Genomic DNA, 16,246 nt, shown 5'->3' with positions numbered 1-16,246 from the left:
GAAAAAACACGATAGAAGTGGGAAGCAGCCCGGGAGAAGGACAGAGGAATAGTGGGGGAGGGCCGATGGAGGGAGGGGAAATATTAAAAGGGGGAGCTCGATGGACGCGAGAAGGAGGGAGAAAGGCAAGTGGAGGGGAGAGCGAAAGGACCAGGGGAGAGAAGGGAGCCTGAAACAGGGTAGGTGGGGAAAAAACACGATAGAAGTGGGAAGCAGCCCGGGAGAAGGACAGAGGAATAGTGGGGGAGGGCCGATGGAGGGAGGGGAAATATTAAAAGGGGGAGCTCGATGGACGCGAGAAGGAGGGAGAAAGGCAAGTGGAGGGGAGAGCGAAAGGACCAGGGGAGAGAAGGGAGCCAGAGACAGGGTAGGTGGGGAAAAAACACGATAGAAGTGGGAAGCAGCCCGGGAGAAGGACAGAGGAATAGTGGGGGAGGGCCGATGGAGGGAGGGGAAATATTAAAAGGGGGAGCTCGACGGATGCGAGAAGGAGTGAGAAAGGCAAGTGGAGGGGAGAGCGAAAGGACCAGGGGAGAGAAGGGAGCCAGAGACAGGGTAGGTGGGGAAAAAACACGATAGAAGTGGGAAGCAGCCCGGGAGAAGGACAGAGGAATAGTGGGGGAGGGCCGATGGAGGGAGGGGAAATATTAAAAGGGGGAGCTCGATGGACGCGAGAAGGAGGGAGAAAGGCAAGTGGAGGGGAGAGCGAAAGGACCAGGGGAGAGAAGGGAGCCTGAGACAGGGTAGGTGGGGAAAAAACACGATAGAAGTGGGAAGCAGCCCGGGAGAAGGACAGAGGAATAGTGGGGGAGGGCCGATGGAGGGAGGGGAAATATTAAAAGGGGGAGCTCGACGGACGCGAGAAGGAGTGAGAAAGGCAAGTGGAGGGGAGAGCGAAAGGACCAGGGGAGAGAAGGGAGCCAGAGACAGGGTAGGTGGGGAAAAAACACGATAGAAGTGGGAAGCAGCCCGGGAGAAGGACAGAGGAATAGTGGGGGAGGGCCGATGGAGGGAGGGGAAATATTAAAAGGGGGAGCTCGATGGACGCGAGAAGGAGGGAGAAAGGCAAGTGGAGGGGAGAGCGAAAGGACCAGGGGAGAGAAGGGAGCCAGAGACAGGGTAGGTGGGGAAAAAACACGATAGAAGTGGGAAGCAGCCCGGGAGAAGGACAGAGGAATAGTGGGGGAGGGCCGATGGAGGGAGGGGAAATATTAAAAGGGGGAGCTCGATGGACGCGAGAAGGAGGGAGAAAGGCAAGTGGAGGGGAGAGCGAAAGGACCAGGGGAGAGAAGGGAGCCAGAGACAGGGTAGGTGGGGAAAAAACACGATAGAAGTGGGAAGCAGCCCGGGAGAAGGACAGAGGAATAGTGGGGGAGGGCCGATGGAGGGAGGGGAAATATTAAAAGGGGGAGCTCGATGGACGCGAGAAGGAGGGAGAAAGGCAAGTGGAGGGGAGAGCGAAAGGACCAGGGGAGAGAAGGGAGCCTGAGACAGGGTAGGTGGGGAAAAAACACGATAGAAGTGGGAAGCAGCCCGGGAGAAGGACAGAGGAATAGTGGGGGAGGGCCGATGGAGGGAGGGGAAATATTAAAAGGGGGAGCTCGATGGACGCGAGAAGGAGGGAGAAAGGCAAGTGGAGGGGAGAGCGAAAGGACCAGGGGAGAGAAGGGAGCCTGAGACAGGGTAGGTGGGGAAAAACACGATAGAAGTGGGAAGCAGCCCGGGAGAAGGACAGAGGAATAGTGGGGGAGGGCCGATGGAGGGAGGGGAAATATTAAAAGGGGGAGCTCGATGGACGCGAGAAGGAGGGAGAAAGGCAAGTGGAGGGGAGAGCGAAAGGACCAGGGGAGAGAAGGGAGCCTGAGACAGGGTAGGTGGGGAAAAAACACGATAGAAGTGGGAAGCAGCCCGGGAGAAGGACAGAGGAATAGTGGGGGAGGGCCGATGGAGGGAGGGGAAATATTAAAAGGGGGAGCTCGACGGATGCGAGAAGGAGTGAGAAAGGCAAGTGGAGGGGAGAGCGAAAGGACCAGGGGAGAGAAGGGAGCCAGAGACAGGTTGGGCGGGGAAAAAACAAGATAGAATTGGGAAGCAGCCTGAGAGAAGGACAGAGGAATGGAGGGGGAGGTGTCGATCAGAGTTGTTAGGAGGGATAAATAGACAGAGAGAGGGCATCATCTGTGAGGGGGAGTCGGTAAAAAAATTTTGCCGGTTATGCTGGTTATTAATGTACCAGCATTTCACATTTGCAAGGGCTTATCTCGCACTCGCATTAACCCTCGATCTTGCAATGTCACCTAGAGAAAAGTATTCCCGAAATTTCATTACTCTATATTATTTTTTGGTATTGCGATCTTCTTCGGTCACTGTACATCGGTTCGAAATACCCTACGCCATGCGTTGTGCAGTCATTTGACGACTATGAAAGTTTAGTTAAACGTAAACCGAACAACCGCCATAATACACATTCCGCGTTTCGATAGTGTCACTGCTGTGGTAGGGGAACAACACAGTACCACCCTACAGGTGCAAGCTGTTGCTGGGTTACGACCTCGGTTGTTGGAGGACTGGCCTAATGGTTCGTGTGGCAGGTGACACGGAGGGAAGCAAAGGGTTCTGGTGGCTGAGTATGGTAGAGTATGCCAATTTAACGTTGCATGTCCGCTGCTCATGGTGCACACTGCATGTCCCTGAGGTGTGTGCACGAATGGTAGAGGCGATTCTGGGAAGGACGCACGCCACCGCAAGATGATCCGCGCCCAGGAAAGGCCCGACGAGCCATTACCCCTGATGTGATGGGGCGCAGTGATGGCTTTGGGGAGAATGGAATTCGTGTTCAGGTCGGCATTAGCCTAGATTCCGTGCAGCCCCCATCAAGGAACGTTTGCATTACCGCATTGTCTACACGCCGTGGATGCCGTATCACCTGATGAAAGGACAAAAGATGTACAGAATGACTTCTTCTGCAGTACCACGCGGAAGTACATGCTTTCCTGTCTCATACAGTCACTGGGGACAACTTCGAAACCGAGGACAAATGGCAAAGCCAGCATGGAAGCACGCCACACCTCCCCTGCCAAAGATTTCGACAGCGTTCACAAGTTCTGGTAGTCATGACGAACTTCATCTTCGACTGCAGGCGCCCTCTGCTCGTCGAGTTCCTCAAGCGTGGAGCCGCAAACAGTGCGCTACTATGAAGACTCTACACAGGAGGTGCGACGCGCCGTAAGTCCAAACGACCAGAAATCATGTCGGGCGGGATCGCAATTTTGCACGATTGCGCTCATCCTGACACTGCCGATCGATTTAGTTGTGAAACTGCAAAATCCTACGTACAGCCCGGATCTTTCACCGTCTGATTTCCACATCTTTGGCGACCCGAAGAAAGGCATGCACGGACGTCGCTTTCAATCGGACAGAAAGTGCGCGACTGGGTGCGGTTGTGTGATTACGTTTGAGTGGAGCCATTCCATGGTATCGTTATGGTGGGTGTTTGGTTTCATTTGACTGTCCCTCATACACTGTTGAGCTAAAACATTATGCAACGATTGTGCGTGGCATGGATGCGACAAGTCGTTGGTAGGACTGGAGAAGTCTAGCACAAGAGCTCTGTGCCCAGGTCACTCGATTTCACTCCTAATAGCATCCTACTGTGCGCCATTCGCTCCAGATAAGGCCTGTTAATTGGCAAGAGAACAACGTCAGTTCACTATCATGCTCCTCAAGAATCATACCACCATTCTGGCCGCAGAAGAAGAGGAAGAAGTAGTGTGTGTACTACATTCATCTTCTTTATTCAGGATACCATTGCTTCTTTTTCTGTCAGCCCCGTTACTATCCATTCTCGGAGGTCTGGAAAACTCCCTGTTTTTGTCTTCTTTCTCCTTTTGTTGTCATCGATCTGGGAGCTGACTTTCGGTTCGCCATGCGCTGTGTGTTCTCGATAGAGATCTGCAAACCTCCTTTAGCCGCTTCCCCCTGCAGCTGGGTGGTCTGATTAGCCGCCTCTTCTAATGATCCGGAGACTACCACAATGTCGCATGCGAATGGCAGACAACCTGCCCGCATTCCTTTCTTTATCGCATCCCAGTCGTGTTCCACCCACTCCCTTCACTTCTCGTCGCCATTTCCTGATTATCTTATCAAGAACACAGTTCCACAGCGAGGGAGAGAGTCCACATCCGGGTTTGATCACGAAGCAATCTGAAAGGTTTCCTTCTTAAAAGACATCATAGTCGCCGTTGACTGTATAAAATACTTATCATTACTATTGCAATTTCGGCCTTATGGCCATTTTCAAGTACCACTGCAAAAGTTACATTCTGTCAGAATATAAAACTATCTGACATGAGTACATATTGTCGTCAAAATGCAGTTTTTTTTTTATTTTTGACGACGACATGTACTCATGTCAGATAGTTTTATATTCTGACAGAATGTAACTTTTGCAGTGGTACTTGAAAATGGCCATAAGGCCGAAATAGCAATTGTAATAATAGATAATTTATACTGTCAACGGTGACTATGATGTCTTTCAAGAAATACTAAATGACTGTGAATCCCAACCATGAGAAGTTAATCTGAAAGGTTTCCTGTAACTTTGACCTTAGACGTCGTGTTGGTTAAGCTCCGTTAATCAGCTCACTGTATTTTCCATTCAGTCTCATTTTCTCCTGAATTTAGAACAATGCTGTTCTGTCTCATGACTCACACGCTTTATTGAAGTCTTCGATTGCGAGCACGAAATTCTCGCTTCTCCGCTTTTTTTTTTAAATATTCGTGGTTACAACGCTCAGATTCAAATTTTTTTCCGCGAGTGACCTTCCTTTCCCGAAGCCACCGTGTCACTCTGTAATTTGTGGACATAGTCGCATTTCCACGCTTTAGATTAGAAGAAGAAATTGAAGAAATGTATGATGAAATACAAGAAATTATTCAGATAGTGAAGGGTGACGAAAATTTAATAGTCATGAGTGACTGGAATTCGAGTGTAGGAAAAGGGAGAGAAGGAAACGTAGTAGGTGAATATGGATTGGGGCGAAGAAATGAAAGAGGAAGCCGCCTGGTAGAATTTTACAAAGAGCACAACTTAAACATAGCTAACACTTGGTTTCAGAATCATGAAAGGAGCTTGGATACATGGAAGAACCCTGGAGATACTAAAAGGTATCGGATAGATTATATAATGGTAAGACAGAGATTTAGGAACCAGGTTTTAAATTGTAAGACATTTCCAGGGGCAGATGTGGACACTGACCACAATCTATCGGTTATGACCTGTAGATTAAACCTGAAGAAACTACAAAAAGGTGGGAATTTAAGGAGATGGGACCTGGATAAACTGAAAGAACCAGAGGTTGTAGAGTGTTTCAGGGAGAGCTTAAGGGAACAATTGACAGGAATGGGGGAAAGAAATACAGTAGAAGAAGAATGGGCAGCTTTGAGGGATGAAGTAGTGAAGGCAGCAGACGATCAAGTAGGTAAAAAGACGAGGGCTAATAGAAATCCTTGGGTAACAAAAGAAATATTGAATTTAATTGATGAAAGGAGAAAACATAAAAATGCAGTAAATGAAGCAGGCAAAAAGGAATACAGACGTCTCAAAAATGAGATCGACAGGAAGAGCAAAATGGCTAAGCAGGGATGGCTAGAGGCTTATCTCACTAGGGGTAAGATAGATACTGCCTACAGGAAAATTAAAGAGACCTTTGGAGAGAAGAGGACCACTTGTATGAATATCAAGAGCTCAGATGGAAACTTAGTTCTAAGCAAAGAAGGGAAAGCAGAAAGGTGGAAGGAGTATATAGAGGGTCTATACAAGTTTGGATTCCGTAGAAATACTGGAACACGTGAGGCAATACTGACCTTACTTGAGGACAATATTATGGAAATGGAAGAGGATGTAGATGAAGATGAAATTGGAGATACGATACTGCGTGAAGAGTTTGACAGAGCACTGAAAGACCTGTGTCGAAACAAGGCCCCAGGAGTAGACAACATTCCATTGGAACTACTGACTACCTTGGGAGAGCCAGTCCTGACGAAACTGTACCATCTAGTGAGCAAGATGTATGAAACACTTGAAATACCCTCAGACTTCAAGAAGAATGTAATAATTCCCATCCCAAAGAAAGGAGGTGTTGACAGATGTGAAAATTACCGAACTATCAGTTTAAAAAGCCACAGCTGCAAAATACTAACACGAATTCTTTACAGACGAATGGAAAAACTAGTAGAAGCCCACCTCGGGGAAGATCAGTTTGGTTTCTGTAGAAATACTGGAACACGTGAGGCAATACTGACCTTACGACTTATCCTAGAAGAAACCTACGTTTCTAGCATTTGTAGACTTAGAGAAAGCTTTTGGCAGTGTTGACTGGAATACTCTCTTTCAAATTCTAAAGGTGGCAGGGGTAAAATACAGGGAGCGAAAGGCTATTTACAATTTGTACAGAAAGCAGATGGCAGTTATAAGAGTCGAGGGGCATGAAAGGGAAGCAGTGGTTGGGAAGGGAGTAAGACAGGGTTGCAGCCTCTCCCCGATGTTATTCAATCTGTATATCGAGCAAGCAGTAAAGGAAACAAAAGAAAAATTCGGAGTAGGTATTAAAATCCATGGAGAAGAAATAAAAACGTTGAGGTTCGCCGATGACATCGTAATTCTGTCAGAGACAGCAAAGGACTTGGAAGAGCAGTTGAACGGAATGGACAGTGTCTTGAAAGGAGGATATAAGATGAACATCAACGAAAGCAAAACGAGAATAATGGAATGTAGTCGAATTAAGTCGGGTGATGCTGAGGGAATTAGATTAGGAAATGAGACTCATAAATTAGTAAAGGAGTTTTGCTATTTGGGAGCAAAATAACTGATGATGGTCGAAGTAGAGACGATATAAAATGTAGACTGTCAATGGCAAGGAAACGGTTTCTGAAGAAGAGAAATTTGTTAACATCGAGTATAGATTTAAGTGTCAGGAAGTCTTTTCTGAAAATATTTGTATCGAGTGTAGCCATGAATGGAAGTGAAACATGGACGATGAATAGTTTGGGCAAGAAGAGAATAGAAGCTTTTGAAATGTGGTGCTACAGAAGAATGCTGAAGATTAGATGGGTACATCACATAACTAATGAGGAAGTATTGAATAGGATTGGGGAGAAGAGAAGTTTGTGGCACAACTTGACCAGAAGAAGGGATCGGTTGGTAGGACATTTTCTGAGGCATCAAGGGATCACCAATTTAGTATTGGAGGGCAGTGTGGAGGGTAAAATTCGTAGTGGGAGACCAAGAGATGAATACACTAAGTAGATTCAGAATGATGTAGGTTGCAGTAGGTACTGGGAGATGCAGAAGCTTGCACAGGATAGAGTAGCATGCAGAGCTGCATCAAACCAGTCTCAGGACTGAAGACAACAACAACAGATTAGATTAGATTAGATTAGTTTTTCGTTCCATAAATCCGTGCTGAGGAGATCCTCGTGGACGTGGAACATGTCAGTTTTTTTTAAAGCTGAAATAACAATACTAGTAGTATGAATATATACAATACATCATTTATTTCTATTAAAAGATTCGTCAATGGAGTAGAAGGAGTTGGCCACTAGTAAGTCTTTCAGGCTCCTTTTAAACTGATCTTTATTTATAACTAAATTTTTTATGTTTGCTGGCAAATTATTGAAGATGAGTGTTCCTGAGTAGTGGACCCCTTTTGGAACTAAAGTAAGTGCTTTTAAGTGCTTGTGCAGATCGTTTCTGTTCCTGGTATCGTATGTATGAACTGAGCTGTTTGTTGGAAAAATAGATATATTATTTTGGACAAATTTCATTAAGGAGTAAATATACTGGGAGACAGTAGTTAGTATACCCAGTTCTTTGATGAGGTTTTACAGGACGGCCGTGAATTTACTCCACAAATAATACGTATTACACGCTTTTGGACTCTGAAAACTTTTGTTTGACTTGCATAGTTACCTCAAAATATTATACCATGTGACATTATGGAATGAAAGTAAGCAAAGTATGCAAGCTTTTTCATTTTTATGTCGCCTATGTCTGCTAACACTCGAATTGCAAATACAGGTTTGTTAGAAGCGTTTCTGCAGTTCTGTGGTGTGCTTATCCCAACTGAATTTATTATTAAGTTGTAATCCCAGGAATTTAAGACTGTCAACCTCTTCTATCTGCTCTTCTTCATACTTTATGCATATGCTGGGTGGAAACCTCTTACAGGTTCTGAACTGCATATAGTGAGCCTTTTCGAAGTTTAATGTCAGTGAGTTGGCTTTAAACCATTTATTAATATCCATGAAATATCATTAGCAGAGCTTTCTAGAACTACACTCGACATACTATTTCGCTGGTCAACAGTTTTTTGAGAACACCTTATAGGTTAGCTGTATTTCCTTGTAGTTACCACGCTCTCATTTATCTCTTTTTGTAGTTAGTAGTACGAATGCCCACCCTTCTAGCAGCTGCTCTTCTTCCCAAATTTTACTAATAATCTATGTCTGTTTGATGATCGCTTTGCCGTTAAGACGCTTCAGTGGTTGTTCAGTCGTCCTGTGTTGCTCAGAAGCTTTTGTATTCTTGAAGATATTTGTGATGCTCTTAATCCCTTCTACAGTTCGTGATTCAAAGACGAGGTATGGTTCTCTGTTTTTTTCTGATTATAGATGAACGTCACAGATGGCGCTTCATCGTTTAGAAGCTCTTCAAAGCACTCGACCAAGATCTGCCTGCTTTCCACGTCTTCTTCCTTGTTCTGTCGTTTGTTAGTAGTAATTTCAAATGGTTCAAATGGCTCTGAGCTCTATGGGACTTCCGGTCATCCGTCCCCTAGACTTAGAACTACTTAGACCCAAACTAAGGACATCACAAACATCCATGGCCGAGGCAGGATTCGAACCTGCGGCCGTAGCAGTTGCGCGGTTCCGGAGTGAAGCGCCGAGAACCGCTCCGTCACAGCGGCCGGCTTAATGGTAAATATGACGTGTTCCTCAGACTGAACCAGTCAGTAAGACAACATATCAGGGCACTCATTTGTAACCTGATGGATGCAGAATTCCTTACGGGGCTAGGCTGTTTCCCGTAGTAGTGTCACACTATGCTGTGTGGGTGTAGATGACAGAGATGTATAGACTGCAAAAAACTGCAAATAAATTTAGTTAGGAATTTAAGAGCATGTACCGACGATATGACGGAATAAAGAATTTCTCTCTGGATAAGAATTGAAAATTTATTTATTACTTTTTAACAACATTTAAATTTATTTGTACAACAACATTTAAATTTATTTTTTTTACTTAAAACAATGAATATTGTCACGTTACATTTGACTGCCATAATTATAAAGATTTCTATACGTTTAAAGTTTCCTTTTTTCGTACGTTAATTGTCGGTGACTGCTATTGTGATGTTACATATTCCTGCTTTTAGTGAGTTTTGTTTTTTATTCGTCTCGTGACATTTGAGACTGTCATCAGCTCTTTACTGATTACACTGTAACAATGTCGATTGGCTCAGTATCTTAATTTAAGCACTAACTTTTGAAGAAATATTATTTGTGAAATGCGATATCCACTGGAAGCAACATACTTTATACAACGAGGGAAGTACTGACAGCGGGTTTAGTGTCAGGTAGACGAGGGCGGGCCCAACCATACATCTTACAACTTTAAACTAGGCACAGAGTTAGTAACAGTCTACGAATGGTTTAAGGGTCACTGCTCTCTTTTGGGGACAATGTTGAGCAGATGTATGAATATAGGAAAATGGTATACAGGAATATACGGAACTCATAAAATTGATTGAAGATGCAAACAAGCAACATAGTAAACACTTAAACAAATCTATACAAAGAAAATAAATGGAAAATGAACAAAGAGATATTGTTAAAAAAGTTATACTAGAGGGAACAAGTACATCTGAGTACCTAAGTAAATTTGTAAATTAAAATAAAAAGGAAATAGTTGGAAAAAGAAACAATGACGATGAAGTACATTTTGTTTTAAGTACAGTTTTTTTGCTGCACCATTTATTTTTTTACCTGTAGTGGTACAAGTTGCATGACGAGCTCGTGTAGCAGTATACTTGTACGTAAAATGAAATGTTAAAAGTTATGTAGGAAAACAGAGGAAAATATACTTGTACGTAAAATGAAATGTTAAAAGTTATGTAGGAAAACAGAGGAAAAATGAAACTGGAAACCACGACTTAATGAAGCATACTTCATCCGTGCAATCTGTAGGCTTCGCTATGATTACTTTCCTGTATCCATTCATAGTGAAAGATTTTGGCTTTTGCACTGGGTCACTTTGGAAACACAGTTTAAGACATTTTACGGAGAGAAAAACGTTAAGAATGAAGGTGCAAAGATCTACACATGAATTAAATTTCAAATAGGCCGTGTTTCACCAATATAAAGAAATAAAATTATTCTCCCCGGCCGGGAATCGAACCCGGGTCTCCCGCGTGACAGGCGGGGATACTAACCACTATACTACCGAGGACTGTGAAACATCGGATTACAAAAATATACTAACACCATACAATTGCACACTTCGTTCTTATATTACAGATATCCAGGAGAAATACGGCGATTACAAACATTAAGTATAGTGCACAAATTTGAGCTTGTTTGGTTTTAAATGGGGTTTCAGAGTGCAGATCACGCAAGTGCCGCAGTGGAGACGAGTAATGCAGGGGAGACATGTTTTGTGGCAAGTGTCCGTCACTGTGGATTGTTAGTGAGAAGAAGTTGTGCGTAGCACTTGCTAAATATCATTCATGTTTCAGCATTTTGAAAATAAAAATGTTCCAAGAAAAGTTACCATTCTACAGTTCAATTATGTGCTAAAGCTGGCTATAATGTGGGGCAGGGGGAGAAGGGCCACAGATGGAGGGTGGGAGGGGGGAGGAGGGAGGCACGGATAATGGGCTAAGAAAGGTTGTGAACCACTGTTTTAGACCTTTGTAGTTACAGGTTATCTTATTTGATGTGATATATTGCAGACTTGTTACAGTAATGCCAAGAGTAAAGTGTGGATTTACTGACGAAATTAAAGCCAAGTTTCCACATCAGAAATTGGAACAGCAAAGCGAGGAATTATCCTGCAATTTTATTTTTATTGACAACACAATAAAAAACGTTGCTCGATTACTAATGAAAGATACTTTGATGTTCTTAGTGTACGTTTTGGCAAGACACGGTAATCTTCATTGTCGTAGCATAAACCAAGTATTCTAAGACAAAACTGTTATATAAATATAGTATTAACGAAAGTTTGCACAAAACGTCCTAGTTCGTGGAAAACCTGGTCACCCAAGACTGCTACTATATTTGCCGCGTAAAGCACAAGCTATTTTATTCACGTGTATAAGTTGTGATGAGAGTGCGAAACTTTGCTAGCATGCTTTTCCGAACGTACCGAGAATAACACCAGTTTGTCCCTATTACAGGATCTAGAGTGGAATTACTAACACTCATACGAAGTTATTCAACATGCTGCCATCTAAAATGAAGCAAGAAACTAGAAATCCTTGCCAGTCGCAAAGAACATGTATCACACCAAGTTAGCCACTCCTACAAATTTTCACAGATTGAAAATTCCTGTTAGCTATATAATGAGCAGCGGCATTCACTATGAATATGCAGCACAAATACTATACGCGAAATATACGGACTCTAAGCGGGGATTGTGGGAAAGATTGTAAGTGGTTCTGCATAGTTCCCTGCGTCACAGAACATAACACAGTAGGAAATAATGAAAAGGATTGCCACGGAAAAGAAAGAATGGATAGGGAGGGTGGATAAAGATACAACTGGGAAATGGCACGTATTGGTTACCATTTAAATGCTAGAGGTATCGAAGTAAAAAAGAAGTAAAGATAAGGAAGAAAATAGTGTTCTAGAATTATAGGCACTATAAACTGAAGGAATTAAGGGAAAGAAACATACACAGATTACAATTTTTTTCATGGTTGCGCTTTAGTAACGGTGCACGTGGAAACTTAATAGGATTGGAAAACAGGAGCCCACCACTTGCAGAATTAAAGGTTTAACTCTTTACTATAGTTTCGACAAAAATAAATTTGAGTTATCCACATGTGAAATGGGCCTATTGAACAAATTATTACAAAATAGGTACAAATGAAAACCAGAGAAGGAACCATATTTGATAAACAATAATAACATAAATTTGTATAAGAGCTAGTAAAATCACATACTGACAAATGGATGTCAAAAACATAATGCTCTTATCTAGTACAATGTCCATGTCACCAACAAATATCAACAGTTAAAATAGGTAAATGAAAGTAGTAGCTCCAATACTGTAGGGCTTTGACTTCAAACTTTAAAATAAAACATTAGCTCCAGCAGACACTTAGTGTGACGCATACAGGGCTGGCGACATAAGCTGTCTCCCTAACCTGTGCAGGCAGTGCTGATAGACAACTAACAGAGGTGGCGCCAATGAGTGTGCAGCCAGCCGTGCAGAGCATCCAGTGCCTGATCCAGCAAATAAAATGGTTAACAGCTAAAATTAAAACGGAGTACAACTAGTGTAGAAACGTAAAATCGATTGGGGGAACGAAAAATGGGTTGGGGGGAAGGGGCGTTAAAGTCATGTTCTTCTTGTTGTTGTGGTGGTCTTCAGCCCTGAGACTGGTTTCATGTAGCTCTCCATGCTACTCTATCCTGTGCAAGCTTCTTCATCTCCCAGTACCTACTGCACCCTACATCCTTCTGAATCTGCTTAGTGTAGTCATCTCTTGGTCTCTCCCTACGGTTTTTACCCTCCACACTGCCCTCTAATACTAAACTGGTGATCCCTCGATGCCTCACAACATGTCCTACCAACCGATCCCTTCTTCTGGTCAAGTTGTGCCACAAACTTCTCTTCTCCCCAATCCTATTCAATACTTCCTCATTAGCTATGCGATCTACCCATCTAATCTTGCGCATTCTTCTGTAGCACCACATTTCAAAAGCTTCTATTCTTTTCTTGTCCAAACTATTTATCGTCCATGTTTCACTTCCATACATGGCTACACTCCATACAAATACTTTCAGAAAAGACTTCCTGACGCTTAAATCTATACTCGATGTTAACAAATTTCTCTTCTTCAGAAACGCTTTCCTTGCCATTGCCAGTCTACATTTTATATCGTCTCTACTTCGACCATCATCAGTTATTTTGCTCCCCAAATAGCAAAACTCCTTTACTACTTTAAGCGGCTCATTTCCTAATCTAATTCCCTCAGCATCACCCGACTTAATTCGACTACATTCCATTATCCTCGTTTTGCTTTTGTTGATGTTCATCTTATATACTCTCTGACAGAATTACAATGTCATCGGCAAACCTCAAAGTTTTTATTTCTTCTCCATGGATTTTAATACCTACTCCGAATTTTTCTTTTGTTTCCTTTATCGCTTGCTCAATATAGGGATTGAATAACATCGGTGAGAGGCTGCAACCCCGTCTCACTCCCTTCCCAACCACTGCTTCCCTTTCATGCCCCTCGACACTTATAACTGCCAGCTGGTTTCTGTACAAATTGTAAATAGCCTTTCGCTCCCTGTATTTTACCCCTGCCACCTTTAGAATTTGAAAGAGAGTATTCCAGTCAACACTGCCAAAAGCTTTCTCTAAGTCTACAAATGCTAGAAACGTAGGTTTCTTCTAGGATAAGTCGTAAGGTCAGTATTGCCTCACGTGTTCCAGTATTTCTACAGAAACCAAACTGATCTTCCCCGAGGTGGGCTTCTACTAGTTTTTCCATTCGTCTGTAAAGAATTCGTGTTAGTATTTTGCAGCTGTGGCTTATTAAACTGATAGTTCGGTAATTTTCACATCTGTCATCTGGGATTGGAATTATTATATTCTTCTTGAAGTCCGAGGGTATTTAGCCTGTTTCATACATCTTGCTCACCAGATGGTAGAGTTTTGTCAGGGCTGGCTCTCCCAAGGCCGTCAGTAGTTCCAATGGAATGTTGTCTACTCCTGGCGCCTTGTTTCGACTCAGGTCTTTCAGTGCTCTGTGAAACTCTTCACCCAGGATCTTATCTCCCATTTCATCTTCATCTACATCCTCTTCCATTTCCATAATATTGTCCTCAAGTACATCGCCCTTGTATAGACCCTCTATATACTCCTTCCACCGTTCTGCTTTCCCTTCTTTGCTTAGAACTGGGTTTCCCTCTGAGCTCTTGATGTTCATACAAGTGGTTCTCTTATCTCCAAAGGTCTCTATAATTTTCCAGTAGGCAGTATCTATCTTACCCCTAGTGAGATAAGCCTCTACGACCTTACATTTGTCCTCTAGCCATTCCTGCTTCGCCATTTTGCACTTCCTGTCGATCTCATTTTTGAGACGTTTGTATTCCTTTTTGCCTGCTTCACTTACTGCATTTTTATATTTTCTCCTTTCATCAATTAAATTCAATATATCTTCTGTTACCCGAGGATTTATACAAGCTCTCGTCTTTTTACCTGCTTGATCCTCTGCTGCCTTCACTACTTCATCCCTCAAAGCTACCCATTCTTCTTCTACTGTATTTCTTTCCCCCATTCCTGTCAATTGTTCCTTTATGCTCTCCGTGAAACTCTGTACAACCACTGGTTCTTTCAGCTCGTCCAGGTCCCATCTCCTTAAATTGACACCTTTTTGCAGTTTCTTCAGTTTCAATGTACATGTCATAACCAATAGATTGTGGTCAGAGTCCACATCTGCCCCTGGAAATGTCTTACAATTTAAATCCTGGTTCCTATATCTCTGTCGTAGCATTATATAATTTATCTGATAACTTTTAGTATCTCCAGGGTTCTTCCATGTATACAACGTTCTTTCATGATTCTTAAACCAAGTGTTAGTTATGATTAAGTTGTGCTCTGTGCAAAATTCTACCAAGCGGCTTCCTCTTTCATTTCTTAGCCCCAATCCATATCCACCTACTACGTTTCCTTCTCTCCCTTTTCCTACTACCGAATTCCACTCACCCGTGACTATTAAATTTTCATCTCCCTTCACTATGTGAATAATTTCTTTTATTTCATCATGCATTTCTTCAATTTCTTCGTCATCTGCAGAGCTAGTCGGCATATAAACTTGTACAACTGTAGTAGGTGTGGGTTTCGTATCTTTCTTGGCCACAATAATGCGTTCACTATGCTGTTTGTAGTAGCTTACCCGCATTCCTATTTTCCTATTCATTATTAAACCTACTCCTGCATTACCCCTATTTGGTTTTGTGTTTATAACCCTGTAGTCACCTGACCAAAAGTCTTGTTCCTCCTGCCACCGAACTTCACTAATTCCCACTATATCTAACTTTAACCTATCCATTTCCCTTTTTAAATTTTCTAACCTACCTGCCCGATTAAGTGATCTGACATTCCACGCTCTGATCCGTAGAACACCAGTTTTCTTTCTCCTGATAAAAGAGCAAGCCGGCCAAGGTGTTGTTATTGTGGTCTTCAGTCCAAAGACTGGTTTCGTACAGTTCTCCGTGCAGCCCTAGCCTGTAGAAGCCTCTTCATCTCCCAGTACCTACTGCAACCTACATCCTTCTGAATCTGCTTAGTGTATTCATCTATTGGTCTTCCCTCCACGCTTCCCTCCAATACTAAATTGGTGATCGCTTTATGCCTCAGAACATGTGAACAGTGCTTATTGTCTGCATGTACGTGCATAAGGCAGCACGAGATGAAATTGTCAATACATACGGGAAGAACCAAATAACAGTATATTAAGACAATACACTTCGTAAAACATGTTAGCATAAAATAAGAAAGGCATAAATATATAGAGCAGTATTAATGAGCATGTAACTAGCATGAAAAGAAAGAAAGCTGCTTGTAAAAATGAATTTAACTGGTAAAGGAATGCGTATCCAGATACAGAGATACGTAAAGTGGCCAAATACGGTGCTACGGGCGGCCACGCCTACATACGATAAAGAGTGTGTGGCGCAGTAGTTAGATCGGTTACTGCTGCTACAATAGCAGGTTACTAACAAGAGGACGCCGCATCTCCGAAGCAGCGATGAAATGTAGATTTTCCCGTACGACTATTTCACGAGTGTATCGTGAATATCAGGAATCCGGTAAAAAATCAACTCTCCGACATCGCTGCGGCCTGGAAGAAGAGAATCGTTCAAAGTGACAGAAGTGCAACCCTTCCGCAAATTGCTGGAGATTTCAATGCTGGGCCATCAACAAGTGTCAGCGTTCGAATCATTCAACG

General features: G+C 43.0%; 1 non-coding gene across 1 annotated transcript; it reads right to left on the bottom strand.

Annotated features, from left to right (window-relative positions):
- Window positions 1-10,434: 10,434 nt before the first annotated feature.
- Trnad-guc (transfer RNA aspartic acid (anticodon GUC)) lies at window positions 10,435-10,506 on the bottom strand. Its single transcript has one exon. It is a non-coding gene; the product is annotated as a tRNA-Asp (tRNA).
- Between the last annotated feature and the right edge of the window lie 5,740 nt (window positions 10,507-16,246).

The sequence above is a fragment of the Schistocerca gregaria genome, chromosome 9 (assembly GCF_023897955.1).
Source record: "Schistocerca gregaria isolate iqSchGreg1 chromosome 9, iqSchGreg1.2, whole genome shotgun sequence".
NCBI lineage: Eukaryota > Metazoa > Arthropoda > Insecta > Orthoptera > Acrididae > Schistocerca > Schistocerca gregaria.
Note: the sequence above shows the minus strand (reverse complement) of the source record. Positions and strands in the feature narration are given on the sequence as shown.